Raw genomic sequence first — 19,592 nt, 5'->3', positions numbered from 1 at the left:
GTACCTGCAGGTTCAATAAGCTAGAAACCCTATCTAATGACTTCCAGTAATATCTTATTTCCCATCTCTATCTTCAGGGGTTGTTGGGAAAGGTAATTTTCTCCAGGCACTTTGCTCCCCTCAAAATACAGATGTTCTGTTGCTAAGACAAAAAAGAAGGGTGGATATTGTATGGGCAACTGGTGGTCTCTGTCATAGTGGGACCTCACTGCAAGAAAGCTGCCTCAAGGGCTTAAAATAATTTTGTCTGTTTCTGTGTTAGCAATTGATTGCCGTCTCCCAAATCGACAGCTTCCGGTAGTCTAATCAGTTAAGTTTTTAGCATTTATAAGTTTTGGCTTGTAAGAAGCTTGTTCAAAATAGAAAAGGCAATTACAGAAAGAGATGGGAACATAGGCTGTTTTTAAGCTCAATGAATTGTCAGTATAGGTGAGGCGGGAGTCGTAGTTTTTACCTAAGATCCACTCTGTGGGTTGCATAATGAATGATGCCCTCCTACTGATGCTGAGGAAGCTTTGTCATTTGGTCCGACTCCTGCCTATCATATTTCTATACTGGAGGCAGGCTGACGGTGACATAGAAACTCCACATATCATAGGAGATACAAAGAAGGAAGCTAATTTGCCTGATTCTGTAGATAAGAAAGACCATCAGGCAAGAGTTACACATAAAGAGGGAACATGGCAGCGAGTTGTAAGGACCTGCCTAACCTCAAGTCTGAGTCAGCCTCGAAAGCAGGTCCGTGAGCCCTGTTTAGTAAGATCTGTGTCTGGAAGTAGGAGGTTTCAGCTCTAGGCTCAGAGCTGCAGTAACCGATTTATATAACTGAAAAAATAACCTAGGGACTTCCCTGGTGGTCCAGTGGTTCAGAATCCGCCTGCCAATGCAGAGGACACGGGTTCGATCCCTGGTCCAGGAGGATCCCACGTGCCGTGAGGTCATGAAGCCCGTGTGCCAGAAGTGCTGGGTGCTCAAGCCCTAGAGCTGCAAGAGGAAGCCTGAACACAGCCGCTGGAGAGTAGCCCCTGCTTGTTGCAATGCACACACAGCCATGAAGACCCAGCACGGCCCCCCAAATAAAAATAAATAAATAAAAATATTTAAAATAGCTTAGGCTGTTTGTGCGGTGGTGAAGTACACGTGACATAAAATTCACCGCTTCACCATTTCCAGGTGTGCGGTTCAGTGGCACTGAGTGCTTTCACATGGCGTCACCATCGCCACCATCCCTCTGCAGAACTTTGTCATCTCCGACGGAACCCCTGTGTCTGTTAAACAATACCTGCGCCTTCCCTCCCCAACCCCAGCCCAAAGCAACCCGCCTTCTCCTTTGTCTCTGTGATCTTGACGCTTTCAGTTACCTCGGATAACTGGGATCATACAGCCTGTGTCCATTTGTGAGTGGCTTCCTGCACCAGGAATAATGTCTTCAGGGTTCATTCATGGTAACAGCACACATCAAAATCTCCTTCCCTTACAGAGGCTGAGTAATATTCCATTGCCTACACCACATTTTGTTTATGGGTTCATTTGTCGATGGACACTGGGGTTGCTTCCACCTTTTGGCTGTTACAAATAGTGATGCCAGGAACACGAATGTACAGATATTTCTTTGAGGCTCTGCTGTCGATTCTCTTGGGTATATATCCTGAAGCAGAATTGCTGGATCTGTTTTTAATTTTTGAAGCACAGCCATACTGTTTTCCACGGTGGGTCCACTATTCTGCATTCCTACCACGACCCACAAAGGTAACAGTTTCTCCACATCCTCAGCAACACTTGTTTTCTGTATTTTTGATGGTAGCCATCCTAACAGGAGTGAGGTGTGAGCAGTGCTTCCAGTTAACTTCCTTTTGAATCACTGCTTCTCTGCTTAATCCTCTGTCAAGTTACTCTGAGAGCTTCAATTTCATTTTCCACTCAGCATAATTGCCAGAGTGGAGGGGTTGTATGGATGTTGATGAGATAAAGCCCATTCGGATACTCATTTTATGGCCCTGGAAAAGCTAAAAGAGTTAACAAAGTGCGTCGTTGTTAATAGTACCATTGTTCCTAGCTGTAGATTGCCTCCTACATCCTAACCCCAAACACAGTGTTTCCAAAGTGGAACAAAGTCACAGTGGAAAGGGCGTTGGTCTTGGAGCTGGAACCCATGGAAGAGAATTCCAACTTTCCCACGTTCTAGTTGCGGGACTTCAGGCAAATATCTGGCTCTTACGTAACTGTGGGCAACTTACTGGACTAGACATTTACACTCAGCTCTCCCTAACTCCCCACAGCAGCCTGAAGTTTCTTCCCAGCTTTACTGAGATGGTATTGACCTGTTTAAGGCTACAGTGTGGTGACTGCTAGGGCTGTGTACTGCAACATGCTTGCCAGGATGAGACAGGCTAACACCTCCATCCCCTCAGATTGCTGTTTCTCTGTTACAACGTTTAAGATCCACTCTCTTGACAATTTGGGAATAAAGCATACAGTCAGTTATAGTCACCGTGATGTACGTCAGGTCCCTGGAATACATGCATCTTACGTTTGGAGTTTGGGAGTTTGTACCTTTGAGCACCATGTCCCCATCATGCCCCCTGCCCCCATCCCCACTGGTCCCTGGCAATCACCCTTCTACGCTCTGTTTTTCTGAGTTTGATGTGTAAAAGTCTGCATATAAGTGAAAACATAATTTCTTAATGTCTTTGGCCTGTTTCCCTTCGCCTAACACCCTCAAGGGCCGTCCACGCTGTGGCAAATGGCAGCCCTTCCTTCTTTCTCATGCTGCCTAAGGTCCTCTTGTCTGTATCTGCACACGTGGCCCTTGAGGCTCGTGTCTACTCCTCCCGGATGGACGCTTAGGCCGTATCCCCGTCTTGACTGTGGTGAGTAATCCTGCACCGAGCCTGGGAGGCAGCTGTCTCTTTAAGACACCAGCTTCATCTCCTTCAAATAAAGGCCAGGAAGTGGGATTCCCACTGCCCCCTTCCACTGCCACCCCTGACCTCCCATGCTCCCCTTGGGAAGTTCAGGCTGCCCTCAGCTCTCGTGGGGACGCTGCTCGCCAAGTCGGGGCCTCGTCCTCTCTGAGCATCCTCAGCATCTTGTGTGTTTTCCACTCTGTGATCTTCGCCCTGGCTTCCTGGGACAACGCTTCCCTCTGGTTTTGCGTGTCCTTCAGAGAGTCCTCTTTGAGCACCCTCTCTCTTCCCTTCTGCTAGTCCTCACTCTCCAGGGGGCTGGGCAGGGGGCACCCGTGTCATGCATTTTCGGATGACCCTTGGGTCTGTATGTCTGGACCTTGCCTTCTGAACTCCAGGCCCCTCTTTCCAGCTCCCTCCTGTGGTCCTCCCAGTCAGCGTGTCCCCAGGTGAGCTCCTTATCTCCCCGCTCCGGTGGCCTGGCCCGGGTGAGAACCTGGAGAATTGCCTTGCAGGGGTGTGGCCGCTCCCCCCGCCCCGTGGCCCCAGGGCCTCACCTGGGTCACTGCTGTGTCTGGACCCCTCCCTGTGTTCCTCCTCCTCCCCCGGAGTGCCCATCAGGCCATCAGTCAGTTCCTTCAGCCACCTTTTTCCGAGGCCAGGGATCTGGCTGTCACTGAGGACTCCCTGCTCTCCCTCTCCCTGGTGACCCACTGAGGGTCCCTGAGCTTCTGCGTGGCTCCCATGTCCTCACCTCTGCATCCTCACTACCGCTTCCTTTTTTAGGCTGTGGTCGCCTCTCCTTGTCACTGTTATCTTAGCCCCGTTCCATCGCTTTGTCCCCGTCCTGACTTCCCTGGTGGCTCAGTGGTAAAGAATGCCTGCCAATGCGAGAGCCCCAGGTTTGATCCCTGGGTTGGGAAGATCCCGTGGAGGAGGAAATGGCAACCCGCTGCAGTATTCTTGCCTGGGAAGTCCCATGGATGGAGGAGCCTGGTGGGCTACAGTCCATGGGGTCGCAGCGTCGGACACGACTGAGCAACGAACACTTCACTTCACCTGCCCCTTCCCAGGCATCCTCCGCTCTGCCACCAGACACCCCCCCCTCAGTGCTGCTGTTCTCAGCGGCTTAGAACCCGTGCCCCCTGGCCAGAGATCAACACCAGTTCCTGTGAATGGCACCCACAAGCCTCTGCCATCTCTTCCCACCGTCCTCACCCCCTGCCCACCAACCCCTTCCCTTCTGAGCTTCAGTAAAGCACTCAGGGTTGCTTTTCACCCTGGTGTGTGTTTGGATGCGTTTTTCACTGCCAGGAGTTCTCTCCCCACCTTGTCTTACTGGGAAATTCCCGCTCACGCTTTATGACTCAGCTCCATCCTGGTGGCCTCTGTTGTAAGGAGAGCAGGCAGCACTCGTGTGCTCGTCCTGCGTGCTCCGTCACTGCCGTACATCCTCTGCAGAAATTAATTTGCTGAGTCCTCAAAACAGCCTGCAGGGTAAGCACCAACATTATCACCCTCATTTCACAGCTGGGAAGCAGGCACAGAAGTTAAGTGTCGTGCTCAGGGTCACACTGCTGGCTCGAGGCTAGTAGCTATCTGAGGACAGGTAGTCTTGCTCCAGACTTCAGGCTCTGAACCACTGGGGCGGCGCTGCCTGCTCAGATGGAGCTGGCTGCTTCCTCTTGGGCTTCCCCGCCCCCGCCTGATGCACACATCTCTATGATGGCATTTGTACTCTCTCTCCCAAGTATGTAGGGAGCCTTTAGTCCCATTTATGTCTTTGGTGCACAGCAATCAGACAAGAAAAAGGAACAAAAGGAATCCACATTGGAAAGGAAGAAGTAACGCTGCCACTGTTTGCAGATGACTTGATACAATATGTAGAAAATCCTTACACACCACCAAAAAACTGCTAGAGCTCATCAATGAATTTGATAAAATTGCAAGATACAAAATTAATAGAAATCTGTTGTGTTTCCATACACTATTATGAAATATCAGACAGAAATTAAGGAAACAATTCTATTGACCAGACCATCAAAAAGAATAAAATACCCATGAATAAACCTACCTAAGGAGGCAAAAGATCTATACTCCCCAAACCGTAAGACACCCTGAAAGAAACCAAAGATGACACAAAGAGATCGAGAGACATGTCCTGTTCTGGGGTTGGAAGAATCAGTATTGTCAAAATGACTATACTACCCAAGGCAATCTGCAGATTCAGTGCATTTCCAATCAAATTGCCAATGACATTTTTCACAGAACTGCAACAAAAAAATGAAAATTTGTATGGAAACTCAAAAAACCCTGAATAGTCAAAACAATCCTGAGAAAGAACAGAACTGGAGGAATCATACTCCCTGACTTCAGACTGTACTATAGAGCTTCAGTCGTCAAAACAGTATGGCTATTGCCACAGAAACAGACACATGGATCCATGGAACAAGATAGAAAGCCCAGGTATAAACCCATTCATTTATGGGCAGTTAATTCATAGCAAAGGAGAAAGGAATATGCAATGGAGAAAAGTCAATGTCTTTAATAAGTGTGCTGGGCAAACTGGACAGCTCCATGTAGAAGAAGTTAAAACACTCTCTAACATCATGTACAAAAGTAAACTCAAAATGGATTAAAGACCTAAATGTTAAGACCGGATACTATGAAACTCCTTGAGGAAAGCAAAGGCAGAACACTCTTTGACATAAATCCCAGCAGTATTTTTGGATCTGTCTCCTAGAGTAATGGAAACAAAAGCAGAAATAAACAAATGGGACCTAATTAAATTTAAAAGCTTTTGCACAGCAAAGAAAACCATAAACAAATCAAAAAGACAATCTATGGAATGGGAGAAAATATTTGCAAATGATGCAACTGGAAGGGTTTAACCTCCAGAATACACAAACAGCTTATACAGCTCAATATCAAGAAAACAAACAATCCAATAAAAAATGGGCAGAAGATCTAAATAGACATTTCTCCAGAGAAGACATACAGATGGCCAACAGGCACATGAAAAGATGCTTGACATCACTAATTAATAGAGAAATAAAAACGAGAACTACCATGAGACAGCACCTCACACGGGTCAGAATGCTGCCCGATGCTGTCACTTAAGTCGTGACCGACTCTTGTGACCCCCTGGACTGTAGCCCTCCAGGCTTCTCTGTCCAGTGGGATTCTGCAGGCAAGCATCCTGGAGTGGGTTGCCATTTCCTTCCCCAGATCAGAATGGCCAACATCAAAAAGTCCACAAATCATAAATGCTGGAGAGGGTGTGGAGAAAAGGGAACCCCCTGCTCCACTGTTGGTGGGAATGTAAATAGGTGCAGCCATTGCCGAGAACAGTATGGAGGTTCCTTAAAAAACTAAAAATAGAGCTACCATATGTAGCTCTTATCCAATAATCCCACTCCTGGGCACGTATCCAGAAAAGATGGAAACGTCTGTATCCCTGTGGTCCAGTAAGGCACATGGTACATACTCATCAAATCTTTTTTAAAAGAATCCCTGAAGGCATATAATGAAAATTAGCTGAGTGAATGATTAGTGAAAACATTCTGGGTAAGTTGTGGGTAAGTTGTAAAGCAGGGGTCAGCCAGCCACAGGCAGATCTGGCCTGCTGCCTGTCTCTGCATTGCCTACCAGCTAAAAATTTACAGATGAATATTTGCAGTAAGGGTGGTGATAGGGAACCTTGGCTTTTGGAGATGAAAGCCAATTAGATAAAACATAAATCTCCCAAGATTTCTGTTCTTCCTTGTTTGTAGATCTGTTATACTCAGTTGGTGTTACTATCTTTAGAATTTGATGGGTAACAAATTTGAGAATATTTGTGTGTGTTCCCTTGTTATGTAAGTTACCTACATAATAGCCTCAATTTTGCTTCTTGGCCTGCAGAAGCTAAAATTATTCGCTCCAGCCTTTGATTGCTGACCCCTGGTCAAAGTTCTGTTTAAATAGCAGTGTTACGGTTATCTCATCATGTATTATGATAGGAGAGGGGATTAAAAACTGAGATGTTTAGGGCAGGTTTGTCTGATTGGATGGGGTGCAGTTTGTGAAGTTCTGGACCAGAAGTGCTAAACACATGTGATTGTTCTTTCTCTTGCTCCTAGACCTAATGTAAAGTAGTACCTGGTTGGCTGGTTTGAGGACAAGTGACTTAAACAATATGGGGCATGGTGTCATGCCTCACTCAGCTCTATGGGGGTCAGTCAGTAGTGTTCAGGACAGATTGTATATAGTTTGAGTGGGAGACAGAATCTTTTTCACGTTGGCAGGCCCTAAATTCCTGATGACAGTGACCTGGGAATGCAGGATATCTAAATTACTCATGATGCCAGGGCGAGAAGGAAAACTTGGTAGGAGCCACATACAATCCTATATACACATAGAAGAAGGGACTATTTATAGGCCTATGTCAACATATATCTATCTATCTATCTATATATACATATATATTTGCCTTTGGTCTTGAATCTTTAAAGTCTTTAAAAATTTATATTCAGAGTGTTTTTCTGTTCGTTTTTCATTTTGATTAGAAGAAACTCTAAATAAAACTAAACAATGCCACTGTTTTTCCTTAGCTCTAATGGCTTTGTGACAGGATGAAAGCTCACGTAGTGTAATATTTGATTTTTCTCTTCCTCACATGCTGTCATTTAGAAATATTGCAAACTCTTCTGTAGCAGAGGAAAAAGCTTTTGACTGCAAATTTATATAAAAAAAAGTGTGCATTACATCATGTGAAACATAGTAACTTTTGGAAACCATTCTAAATCACACACGTTCCTTGGTCTTTTTCTTGTTGTTTCTCTTATATTATTAATCTCAGCCCTAGGCTGCAGTGTAGTTTCCAAAATGGTTTTAGAAATCTAAGAGCCAGTGTTTTTGTTTCATCGTGCTTCAAATTTACCTTGAATGAAAACTGCATTTCTTGGGTTATTACTCTGGACCTGATTGTATATTGTAATCAGAACGTTTTTAGGCCTAGAAGGGGCCAACCACCTTGTTTACAAGAACGAAAGATGAGAGAGATTATGAAATATACTCACGGTCATATGACTAGACAGGGGTGGAATGAAGGCCAGACGCAGGACAAGACCCACAGGCTCACATTTCCTAGTTGAAAAATTTCCCTTTTGTAAGTTTTCAGAGATGAAGTCATCCAGAAACCGGGGTGGGAAAAAATAATAAAAGTCCAAGTTCTTATTTTTTAACTTAAGCTGTTATGATTTAAATGATTTCCAAAGCTGTAGAAACTTGAAAGTAAGTCAGTGGTTTTAGAAAATAGTAGCGCGCACTTTGGAAAAGCTCCGAATCTCACATTGATGTTTCTATGGGCGTATTTTCTCAGGATTTTACATTGTCATGCACAACATTAGGTGATGTTAATACTAGACTCTGGGCAAATACAGCGAGATGGGAGCTCTGTGCTGGCCTGAAAGCCCTCAGTCGGGTCTCCCAGGCTTGTTTGACTTGGAGGGGCTCTTTTGCAGACACAGTGCTCCTGTGTCTTTGCGTGGGTAGCGTGGCATAAACGCCGAGGGACCTTGTCCATTTGTGCAGGGGCTCCTTCTAGAACATAACCTGTACGTCTGAGCCTGTTCTTTTCTTCCTTCTTTCTATTAATGTGCTTTTCCTTAAGACAGCTGCCTACACAAGCTTCGGGGCAGACTGGAAATAGTTGAGTCACGCCAGAAGGGCTCAGAAGCACATATTAAGGTAGTCAGTGACTTCTCGCAGTTGACTTAACATTTAAGGAAACCCTGTACCCTTTTCCTATTCTAGAAGCTCTCATGGACAAGAGCTGAATGTTTCCAAAAGCTGTAGTGCAGTGTGCAACTCTAATAAATATAGTGCTTGTCTGCCTTGGAAAGTCACAGCCTTTGCCAGTCCTGGCTTCAATCCCAGATCAACACCATCATGGTCTTCTTACATGCAGTTGTCTGGTTTGGCTTTTTCACTCTTGAGCTTTTTTGAGAAATCAATTAAGAGAGTGGAGCTCTAAAAGGTTGGCCATTAAGGATCATTCAGTGATTGCTTTTGGAAGCAGAACTTGAAATGGGGTAGAACTCTTACCAAACAGGAGGCATCAGGCAAGGCTGGTCATTAATACTGTACTTACTGCATTTATGTGGGCTGTTGCCAGAAGCATCCTCATTTTCTGGAACTCCGTGTTCTGACTGTGTTTCCTACAGCTGCTGTATCTTTCCAGCCAAAAGAAAGCAGAACATTGTGAAAACATCAGGTGAGTTTGGGGCCAGTTACATAGTTATCTCAAGTTACAAGTTGACTTTTGCCTGTGTAACCTATTCAGTTCACGGTGGGTGTATAGTTGCCCCTGGAAAGAGTTTCAAGCGTAAAATATCTGTTGAGAAACTCAGTGTGCCTGTTAGCTTAGTTACCGAATACAAGGAGAAAGTGTTAGTCACTCAGTTGTGTCCGACTCTATGTAACCACATGGACTGTTTCCCACCAGGCTCCTCTGTCCATGGAGTTCTCCAGGCAAGAATACTGGAGTGGGCTGCCATTCCCTTCCCCAGGGGGTCATCCAGACTCAGGGATCGAACCCAGGTCTCCTGTGTTGCAGGCAAATTCTTTACCATCTGAGCCACTGGGAAGCCAGGTGGCACATGGCAGTCTCCAAGGGAGCTGGAGTTAGATGGGCAGCAAGTCTGAGTGATCAGGGCTGGGGTTGGTGTCAGGGCACAGTTGCAAAGACTGGTATCAAATCTAATTGATCCCAGACCTAGGTTTGAACAGGAGCTCCCCAGTGAAGAAGATAGCCCCAAGGAGCGTCTTGATAAGGAAGCTGGTCATTTGGGCAGGCCTCAGGTGAGGCAAGATCAAGGCTGACGATGAAAGAGGAGGCTGCTTTAGTCATGGCGCATGCAGCCAGCTAGGAGCCCTCTGATGCAAGGACTTAGTTAAGAAGGTCTTTGGAAGATCTGAAAGCCGAATGGAGGGCGACGCGGTCACCCAGAGGTGAACAATAGCAGGAAGCCTCTGAACAAAGGGGTCGGGGTGGGGGGGAGTGGTGGTTGTCAGCAGAGGCCACGAGCTGCAGCTCCTTGGAGGCTCCCGTGGCAGCTGCGGCCGTGGAGGGAAGGCCTGTCTGGTTCCCCCGCTGGAGGTGCTGTGCAAAGCAGAGAGAGGACAGGGGAGAAATCCCCTGCCTTCCACCTCAGCCTGGCTGGAGCCCGTTGGCGGATGGCTCTGGAAAAGGTGATTTTTAGCGGAAGGGCAGGGAAGGGACCAGCGGTAGGCCTGAGGAAGGACTGGGCTGGAGGGAGATGCACTCCTGGTGGGATCCCTGCTCGCTCCAGTGGACCTGCTGGAGCAGCCGGGCATGCCTTCCCCGAAGGGTGGCGAGGCCCAGGCATCGGGCTCCTCAGACCTTCCAGGCTTGTGCCCCTTGTGGCTGGAGATGGCGCCTCTCCTCCAGCCCATTGGGAGCTCAGCCAGGTGTGTGTGTCGGGGGCGGTGGTGCCTTTTCAGGCTGTGGATGATCTTCTTGGATTCTGACCACCACGTGAAGGCATGGCGGCCAACCCTCCACCAGGGCTCCCCAAAGCCCCCCAGGTCGATGGTGGAGAATTCCACGGCAGCCAGAACTAACATAAAGTTCTGTATAAGGGGCTCCTTTATGCCTTTCTGTCCTCTGGCTGGCTGCAGAGGGGACACGTCTCTGAGTTAGTCGTATAAATTCTCAGCCATGAACTAGGGTGTCCTCTGGGCTCTGTCCGCCTTCCAGCCACTCTGGGTGGAAAAGCTGCCACTTTAAGCCTCCCTGTCACTATCATCACCATCCCCACTGGCAGCGTCACGGAAATTTAACAACTGTTAGGAGAACCGCGTGTCACCTGCATTTCAGGGAAGGGACGAAGTGAGCTGAGTTCGGCTGTAACAGTAGTAATTGTCACTTGTTGAACTGTTAACACACGAGGTACTGTGCAGAGTGCTTTAAGAACAGCTGGGCCATAAAGTAGGAGTTCAGGATGAACAGATCCTTTGTTGTTGTTGTTATTTAGTCGCTAAATCGTGTCCGATTCTTTTGCAACTCCATGGACTGCAGTCCGTCAGGCTCCTCTGTCCGTGGGATTCTCCAGGCAAGAATACTGGAGTTTGGGTTGTCATTTTCCTACTCCAGGGAATCTTCCCCACCCAGGGATGGAACCCATGTCTCCTGCATTGGCAGGTGGCATCTCTACCACTGAACCGCCTGGGAAGCCTGAACAGATATATACTGCTGTATATAAAAGAGATAAACAGCAACGACCTACTGTATAGCACAGGGAACTTCTACTCAGCATCTTGTAATAACCTACATGGGAAAAGAATCTGAAAAAGCATATCTACAAATAGGTATCAACTGAATCCCTTTGCTTGAAACAAACTTGAAGCAGACACTTGAAACAAACACAACATTGTAAATTAACTATACTTAACTTTTTTTTTTTTTTTTAAAAAGCAGTTAATAAGTAAAAAGAACAGCCTGGCCATGGTTCTCAGACCTTACTATGAATCAGAATCACCCATAGGGCTCATTAAAACTCAGACAGCTTCCTTGCCTGATGGGCTCCCAGTCTGTTTCTGACTCAGCGGGGCTGGGTGGGGCCTGAGAATGTGTGTTTCTCACTGGTTTCCAGATGAGGCTGAGGCCGCTGGTCCAGGATGCACTTTGAGAACTACCGCATCACTGCTCCTCAGAGAGTCACGGGCAGGTGTCGTCCTGTCCGCCCTACAGAGGAGGAGCTGAGGCTGGAAGAGGTCACGCCACTACTTCAGGGCCACGAAACTGAGAAGCGCTGTCGGGGAGTCCTTGTGCGGGTCAGCTGCTGGTGCCCTGGCCTTGACCACGATCAGGCCTGGACCATCGTTAGGGCGTTGGAGCTGCAGTGCCGGATGGTGCCACTCTGAGCAGCCGCCGGTGGAGTTTGCAAACTGGACTTTGCAGTCAGTTGTATAGCCCTAGTGGGACTTCCCAGGTGACTCACGGGGTAAAGAATTTGCCTGCAATGCAGGAGATGCAAGAGACTAGAGTTCGATCCCTGGGTCAGGAAGATTCCCCTGGAGGAGGGTTTGGCAACTCACTCCAGTACTCTTGCCTGGAGAATCCCTTGGACAGAGGAGCCTGGTTGTGAAGAGTCGAACACGACTGAGTATACACACAGCCCTAGTGAGTTTCTGTCTTAAATTTTATTCTGTGGTGAAAGTGGATTGATGGGTTACATTTTTTGAAAAATTGAAGTACAGCCAATTTATAATACTGTGTTAATTTCAGGTGTACAGTGCAGTGATTCCATTATACATATAGCATACTTATCTACTCTTCTTCAGAGTCTCTCCCCTTACAGGTTATTACAAAATGTTGAGTAGAGTTCCCTGTGCTATACGGTAGGTCCTTGTTGGTTGGTTGGTTACCTTTCTGCAAACATTGGGTCCTGTTTGGATTGGTTAGTGGACTTTTGGTACAGGTGCCCCTGTTGGGTGAGGGTGGCTGGTTGTCTGGGGCTGTGGGGTCCCACTCCACATCCCTGGGGGGGTGCCCTGTACATGATCGGCTGACCTCTGGGCTGGGAAAACCCTAGGGGCACAGGGCCTCCAGTGTGGACATTGGCCACAGAGCTCAGACCACTTCCCTTCTGTCTCAGGGTGTGGACTGTTGCCTGGCATTTTGTTTCAAAATAACAGAGGATATTTTTGTAATAAAATCAGTCTCCCTGGTGGAGGATGCTATGACGCTTCCCAGTGACCCTTGCAGAGTCCTGAATTCTCATCTCCCATCTCGGATACAACAACCCGCAAACTCGGCCTGACTTCCCAAGTCAGTCCCTGAGCTGACACGCTTGCAGGAAGACCCAGGGTGTGAAGAAGAAAGAGGTTGAGAGCATGTGCCCGCATGCCACCTCCTTCCTGCTGGATCTAAATCACGTATGAATTATTAATTCCAAGTATCTTTATTGTTCCATCTGCAAACTGCAAATGTGAATTCCAGACATGTATTTTTAAACAGCTCTGTTACGATCAAGCAGATTTGAATATCTCATGTAGTTTATTACAAATGGGCTTTGCTTATAAAAGAGAAAGCTGTTTTAGAAATGGATTCTATTTTTTCATTTTCGGGAACTGTAGCCAAATTGTGAGTTAGGAGAAATGTGAGCTGTTGGTTGTTTAATAGTCCTATATATCACATTTGCAGAAGCTTCCATCGTGTTTCCTGTGCAGAAATAGTGCGTTAGGACCCAAGGTAGAGAAATCAACATCTTGGCACCTAGGTTAGATTAGAAAGATGGATGAATTTATAACAATGTGGATACTTCATTTGGATGATAGAGACTTAAAAACAGCTTTAAGTGAAGTGAAAGTGAAGTCGCTCAGTCGTGTCCGACTCTTAGCGACCCCATGGACTGCTGCCTACCAGGCTCCTCCGTCTATGGGATTTTCCAGGCAAGAGTACTGGAGTGGGGTGCCATTGCCTTCTCCAGCTTTATTTGGCTGTTAATGCAGTTAACGCATGCAGCCTTCTGGAAAGAAAAGATAGAAAAGTATATTTTCTGTTACTTTAGAAAGCACTTCTAAAAGTATTCGTGTATTAATTGTTGATCAATATGAGGTGGTCTATTAGAAAATAACTGCTTGTGACCTTTTCTTCAAAACACAGTTTTCTTCAGACTCCAGCAAATTTGTACCTTCGGTTTTCCAGTTATTGCTAGAATACAGAATTGAACTTTATGTAATGGATTTAATACATAGGAGATTCCCACCATCTTTCATTTAGAATTTGTAAGTAGAAGTCGAGTTTTCTGCAGTCCCATGTAGGTTACTTATTCTCAGATGTCAAACCTTCCCCAAACATAGCGGCTCAAACAACAGTCATTTATTATTTACACACAAACAGGCAGTTTGGGCAGAGCTCGGTGTGGGAGGCTCGCACACCTCGAGAGGCATGCAAGTCATGTGTTCAAGGAGTGGGAGGGGAGGGCGTGGAGGAGGGAGGCGGGGATGGGGTGAGGGGGGAGACGGGGGCGGGGTGTGGAGGATCCCCTTCCTAGACTCCACGTGCAGGGCTGGCAGTGGGGTCCAGCTGTGGCCTGGGCTATGATGCCTTCTTGCTGGCCTTGGGGGTCTCAGAGCATGGAGGTGTGGGGACTGCAGACTCTACCTGTTGGCAGGAGACAGGCCACCCCCCTATAGGAGCCTCTGGTGAACATTTAGCTGTGGCTTCTACATGGAAGACTTAAAACATATATATATTTTTTAATTGCAGTATAGTTGATTTACAGTGTTAGCTTCATTTCTGCTGTAGAGCAAAGTGATTCGGTTACACCCATGTATATTCTTTTCATATTCTCTTCCATTGTGGTTCATCCCGGGATATTGAGTATAGTTTTCTGTGCTATACGGTAGGACCTTGTTTATCCACCCTCAGTATAATAGTTTGCATCTGCTAATCCCAAACCCCCGACGCTCTCCTCCCCCCAATCCCCTCCTCCCCTTTGACAACCATAAACCCAAATCTGGACTGTTTCTATTTTGTAGATAAATTCACTTGTGTCATATTTTAGAGTCCACATATAAGCGATATTGTATGGTATTTGTCTTTCTCTTTCTGACTTACTTCACTTAGTATGGGGCTCCCCTGATAGCTCAGTTGGTAAAGAATCTGCCTGCAATGCAGGAGACCTGGTTCAATCCCTGGGTCAGGAAAATCCCCTGGAGAAGGGATAGGCTACCCACTCCAGTGTTCTTGGGCTTCCCCTATGGCTCAGCTAGTAAAGAATCTGCCTGCAATGTGGGAGACCTGGGTTCGATCCCTGGGTTGGGAAGATTCCCTGGAGAAGGGATAGGCTACCCACTCCAGTATTCTAGCCTGGAGAATTCCATGGATGTACAGTCCATGGGGTCACAAAGAGTCGGATACAACTGAGCGACTTTTACTATCACTTGGTATGATCATCTCTAGGTCTCCATCCATGTTGCTGCAAATGGTATTATTTAATTCTTTTTTATGGCTGAGTAGTGTTCCATTGTCTGTATGTACCACATCCTCTTTACCCATTCCTCTGTTGATGGATACTTAGGTTGCTTCCATGTCTTGGCTGTTGTGAATACAAAGTAGAAGACTTCTGAGCGCTTGTGGGTTGGGAAAGGCTGCCCCGCTTCCCATGATCACAGGCTTGACTGGACTCGGTCTGGGTCCAGCAGGCACTGCTGAGCGGTGTTCATCAGGGGTGCTCCTCTGTGGGCACAGGTGAGCTGGGCGAGGCTGTCCTGTCCGGGCGGTCGGGACAGAAGTCGGGCTGTGGCCCCCGGGGGTCACAGGTGCTGCTGGGTGCTGAGACAGTAGGTGGCTGCATGCCCACGGTACTCAGCCCAGGTTTGAAGATGCTGGTGGTGGGCCAGCATGGCTTTTTTTTTCTTTTCTTTTTTCTACTTTTTCATGGCTTGGAGAGTTGGTACGGCGAAGGGAAGGAGCCAACGCCAAGTGCAAGGCGTGTTCCCGTGCGCCCACGTGTCTGACTTCCTCCTCTGTTTTCTGGGCACGGGGCACCTGGCTCTGTGCCTCCCCCCGCCTCGAGACCCTCAAAGCTCGACCTTTGCTGTAGGACAGAGGGATCCCACCTGGAGAAAAGCGTTGTTCATAGGAGGCTCACCCGCCGCGGTGGCCTCTTTTCTGCCCTTCAGGGCATGGCCCTTTGCCTGCTGTTTTGTTCCCAGTAGAGGAGATGTTTTTTTTAGCATTTAAATTTTTAAGCAATTTTACTCATTCATTTGTTTATCTTATTTACGGCTGTGCTGAGTCTTCATCGCTGTACATGGGCTTTCTCTACTTGTGGGAGCGGGGGCTGCTCTCTAGCTGTGGAGCCTGGGCTTCTTACTGGGGTGGCTTCTCGTGTCGCGGAGCACGGGCCCGAGGGCAGATGGTGGAGCCGGGGCTTCTTACTGGGGTGGCTTATCGTGTCACGGAGCACGGGCCTGAGGGCAGATGGGCTTCAGTGGTTGCAGCACGTGGGCTCAGTAGTTGGGGTGCACGGCTTAGTTGCTCCACGGCACGTGGGATCTTCCCGGACCAGGGATTGAACCTGTGTCTCCTGAATTGCAAGATGGGTTCTTTACCATTGGACCCCCAGGGAAGCTCAGAACATGGAGATTTAAAAGAAAAAAAAATCAATATTCACGTTGGTGGAAGCTGTTGCCTGCCGGTGACCTCCACTGGAATTCAGAATGATGTTTTCTCCTCCCTGTGACCTCAGAGGGCTCACCAAGATCCCCTGTTCCCAGATCACGCCCTGAAGCAGAGCAACCCATAGGAGGATCTGGGGCTTGGAGGGCTTCTAGAAGTCCCCCGCAGTTGGCCCCAGGACCAAACACTGTACTGGTCGGAGAGTCATCTTTTCAGAGCGTCAGCTGGTCATCTATAAAACAGGGTATGAGCACCTACTAAAGGGGTTGTTGTGATTGATCACTCTTGTAAAAGTGCCCTCTGAACTGTAAAAATTGTAAACTGCAGAGTACTATACAGATGTAAGGAAGCAATTATTCATAGTCCCATAGGCCAGTCTGGGTGTTTACATTTTATGAGAGACCTGGTATTTTTCTCTGAGGGTCGTATACTTATCTCTTTTGGGCATTTTCCTATTTTTGACTTATATAAGAAATACGCCCGCAAATGTCAGCAATTGAAAAATTGCAATGACTTTCTGCTTCGTGATCTACAGTTGCAGTGGACGCCGTAATAAGAGTGCTCTCTCTAGGTAGGCTTTTTCTTTCTAAGGGGTAAAAATCATGGACTTGAGTAGGTAATAGGGCTGTGGCTTTTCAGCTCTGGAACCTCATGTCTTTAGAAGCCAGACCACAGAGGTCTGCCACGGAGTAGGTACTGTTCTTCACGTTTCTACATACCCGATCTCATCCAGTTCTCCCGACTTGCAGGGTATTATAAACTGCATTTTACATAAAAAGGAACTGAAGCTCTGGGTCTGCCTGATTCCGAAGGCTGGGTTCTAACCGTAACTCTACACTCCGTGTTATAAAGGTGCACTTATTCATCAGTTCTCATCAGGGGTCTCCTCCCAGCCGTGTTCCTGCTGCAGTGATGTCCTTGTGCAGAGTTGTGGGCAAGATGTTGCAGGAAAGTGTTGGGCTGCCTGGGTCCAGGTTTTGCAGAGCCTGGAAGCTTATGCAATGTTCAGTTCAGTTGCTCGGTCATGTCCGACTCTTTGCGACCCCATGGACTGCAGCATGCCAGGCTTCCCTGTCCCTTCCCTGCAATGTTGGTTTCTCTTTAAGAAAAAGAATATAAAAATGTGAATGCAGAATTAGATACAAAAGTGAACATTTGCTTAAAACAAGAAAAGGAATCATAACACATTACTAGAGCTTTGGAAATACAGCTCCTTTTTCCCCTTCTGGGCTCTCTGGGGGCAGTTGGCCAGAAAAACTTAAACTTGAAAAGGCTTCCTGATCAGATTGGAACAGTGGCTCTTCCTCCCCGGGGCCAGGGTGAGGGATGGTCCAGCTGCTTACCCTTCATACACGCCCACGGGAGGGAGGCATGGCAGAGGATGCTCTGGGTCCCAGGGCTGGGGCCAGGGGACGAGGCTCCTCCTCTGAGCTGAGACCCTGGGGACCCTGGGAGTCACCCAGTGGGAATGGAACAAGTCCTCTCCCATCCTGAGATAATGCAGATGTTTGCTGGCCTTTTCAGAATTCTATGGTTCCATGTTTTGTCTTTGTCACATCTAGTTTGATCTGGTGAATGTTTCGTGGTGGTGGTTGTTGCTCAGTCGCTGAGTCGTATCTGACTCTTTGTACCCCATTGACTGCAGCACGTCAGGCTCCTCTGTCCTTCACCATCTCCTGGAGTTTGCTCAAACTCATGTCATTGAGTTGGTGATGCCATCCAACCATCTCATCCTCTGTCGTCCCCTCTCGTCCTGCCTTCAATCTTTCCCAGCATCAGGGTCTTTTCCTATGATTCAGCTCTTTCACATCAGGTGGCCAAAGTATTGGAGTTTCAGCTTCAGCATCAGTCCTACCAATGAATATTCAGGGTTGATTTCCTTTAGGATTAACTGGTTTGATCTCCTTGCAGTCCAAGGGATTCTCAACAGTCTTTTCCAGCACGACAATTTGAAAGCATCAATTCTCAGCCTTCTTTATGGTCCAACTCTCACATCCATACATGACTACTGGAAGATCCATATCTTTGACTAGATGGACCTTTGTTGGCAAGGTGATGTCTCTGCTTTGATCTAGTGATGCTTTGTGGTAGGGATCTAATTTATTATTTTCCAGGTTTTCACCAGACGCTTCAATCTGTTTGTTCACTAGTCTACCTTGCCCCACTGGTTTGAAATGCTACTTGGACTGTGTATTAAATGATTATTTATACTTGGATCTGTTTCTGGGCTTTCTGTTCTGTTGCATTGACAGACCTGTTTATTTCTGGGCTCTTACTTCCTCAGTCCTTGAACTTCAGTGTATATTTTTATATTTGGAAGGTGCAGTCTTACCCTGTCCCCTCAATAGCTTTTTTTTTTAAGTTTCTTGACTTTTCTTACATATTTCATTATTCCAGGTGATGTTTAGCTTCATTTTTGCCAAACTCCAGAAAAAGAATTCTGTTGGGATTTGATTGGATCTGGATTAATTTTAGATTATTTTCTAAAGAGTTGAAATCTAGCTAATATTGTCATGTTTTTCAGAAATGTGGAGTTTCTCTTTATTCCGTTTTCTTTTTTTGTGATTGGTGTGGGGTTTTTTGGTCTTTCTGGTAGAGTTTTAACTTTCAGTTCTGGGCAGTGTTTGTTGCTTTCATTTTGAAAGGGATCTTCTGTCTCTTTCCCATCATCTCTTCTCGCTAGCTGTTGTTGGTCTGTAGGAAGGCTTTTTAAAAAAGAATCTGACTCCTCATCTAACCCATTTTTGGAGTGGTTCCTGATGACTTTTGATTAGTCAGAAACGCTATCATGACTGGCCCCTGTGGGAGGAGGTCAGGGCCTGGTGACCTCATGGGGCAGGATTCCTGATCATAAACGCTGTGAGAGAGCATCAGCAGGACCAAGGTTGGGATGCACAGAACTAGGGGAATGTGAAATCACCGAGAGCCTTGGCAGAGTGTGACTCAGCAAAGTGTCTATCCTGCGCCGGCACAGATCAGGTCTCGTATCCTGAGCTGACCTGGGACTCGGGGTCTCGTGGCCCCGATGCTGCTTGGCCACTTCCCACTTGCCCCATCTGTTCCGTCTGATGACCCACGTCGGTGTCCCCCGATTCTGCTCCCTCTTGGTGGTGCAGGATAGCACCTGCTGGACTCGCCCGAGGTGTGTGGCCCTGGGGTCCCCCTGCCATTGGGCTGGGGGCCCTGCAGTGGGTGTTACTGCGTGCCCATGCCATAGGACGTGAAGGTGGGCAGCCAGGTCCACAGCCGTGCTTGGGCTGCGTTGGGGTGGAAGGGGCCCCACACCCACCCGCTACCCATCTTCCTACTTCACTTCCACTCTCATTTTCTGTGCCTTTTTTTGCCTGAGAATTTCCTTCTCCCTGACGCTTGGTGGCAGTGGCAGTGGTTGGCACGGTGGTGGGAGGTGGATGAGCCTCCCTTGCACTCCAATGAGCGGAGACGTTGTTATGGTCATAGTATATTCAGGTATTCTGCAAGTTAATAGGCTT

At 47.4% G+C, this 19,592-nt stretch overlaps 1 protein-coding gene across 2 annotated transcripts in view; it reads left to right on the top strand.

Moving 5' to 3' along the window:
* Positions 1–19,592, top strand: part of CSGALNACT1 (chondroitin sulfate N-acetylgalactosaminyltransferase 1) — a 338,580-nt gene that overhangs the window by 55,114 nt on the left and 263,874 nt on the right. The gene's annotated exons all lie outside the window — the stretch shown is intronic.

This window comes from Bubalus bubalis, chromosome 1 (assembly GCF_019923935.1).
Source record: "Bubalus bubalis isolate 160015118507 breed Murrah chromosome 1, NDDB_SH_1, whole genome shotgun sequence".
Lineage (NCBI taxonomy): Eukaryota > Metazoa > Chordata > Mammalia > Artiodactyla > Bovidae > Bubalus > Bubalus bubalis.
The sequence above is the reverse complement of the archived record's forward strand: the minus strand, read 5'-3'. Positions and strand labels throughout refer to the sequence as shown.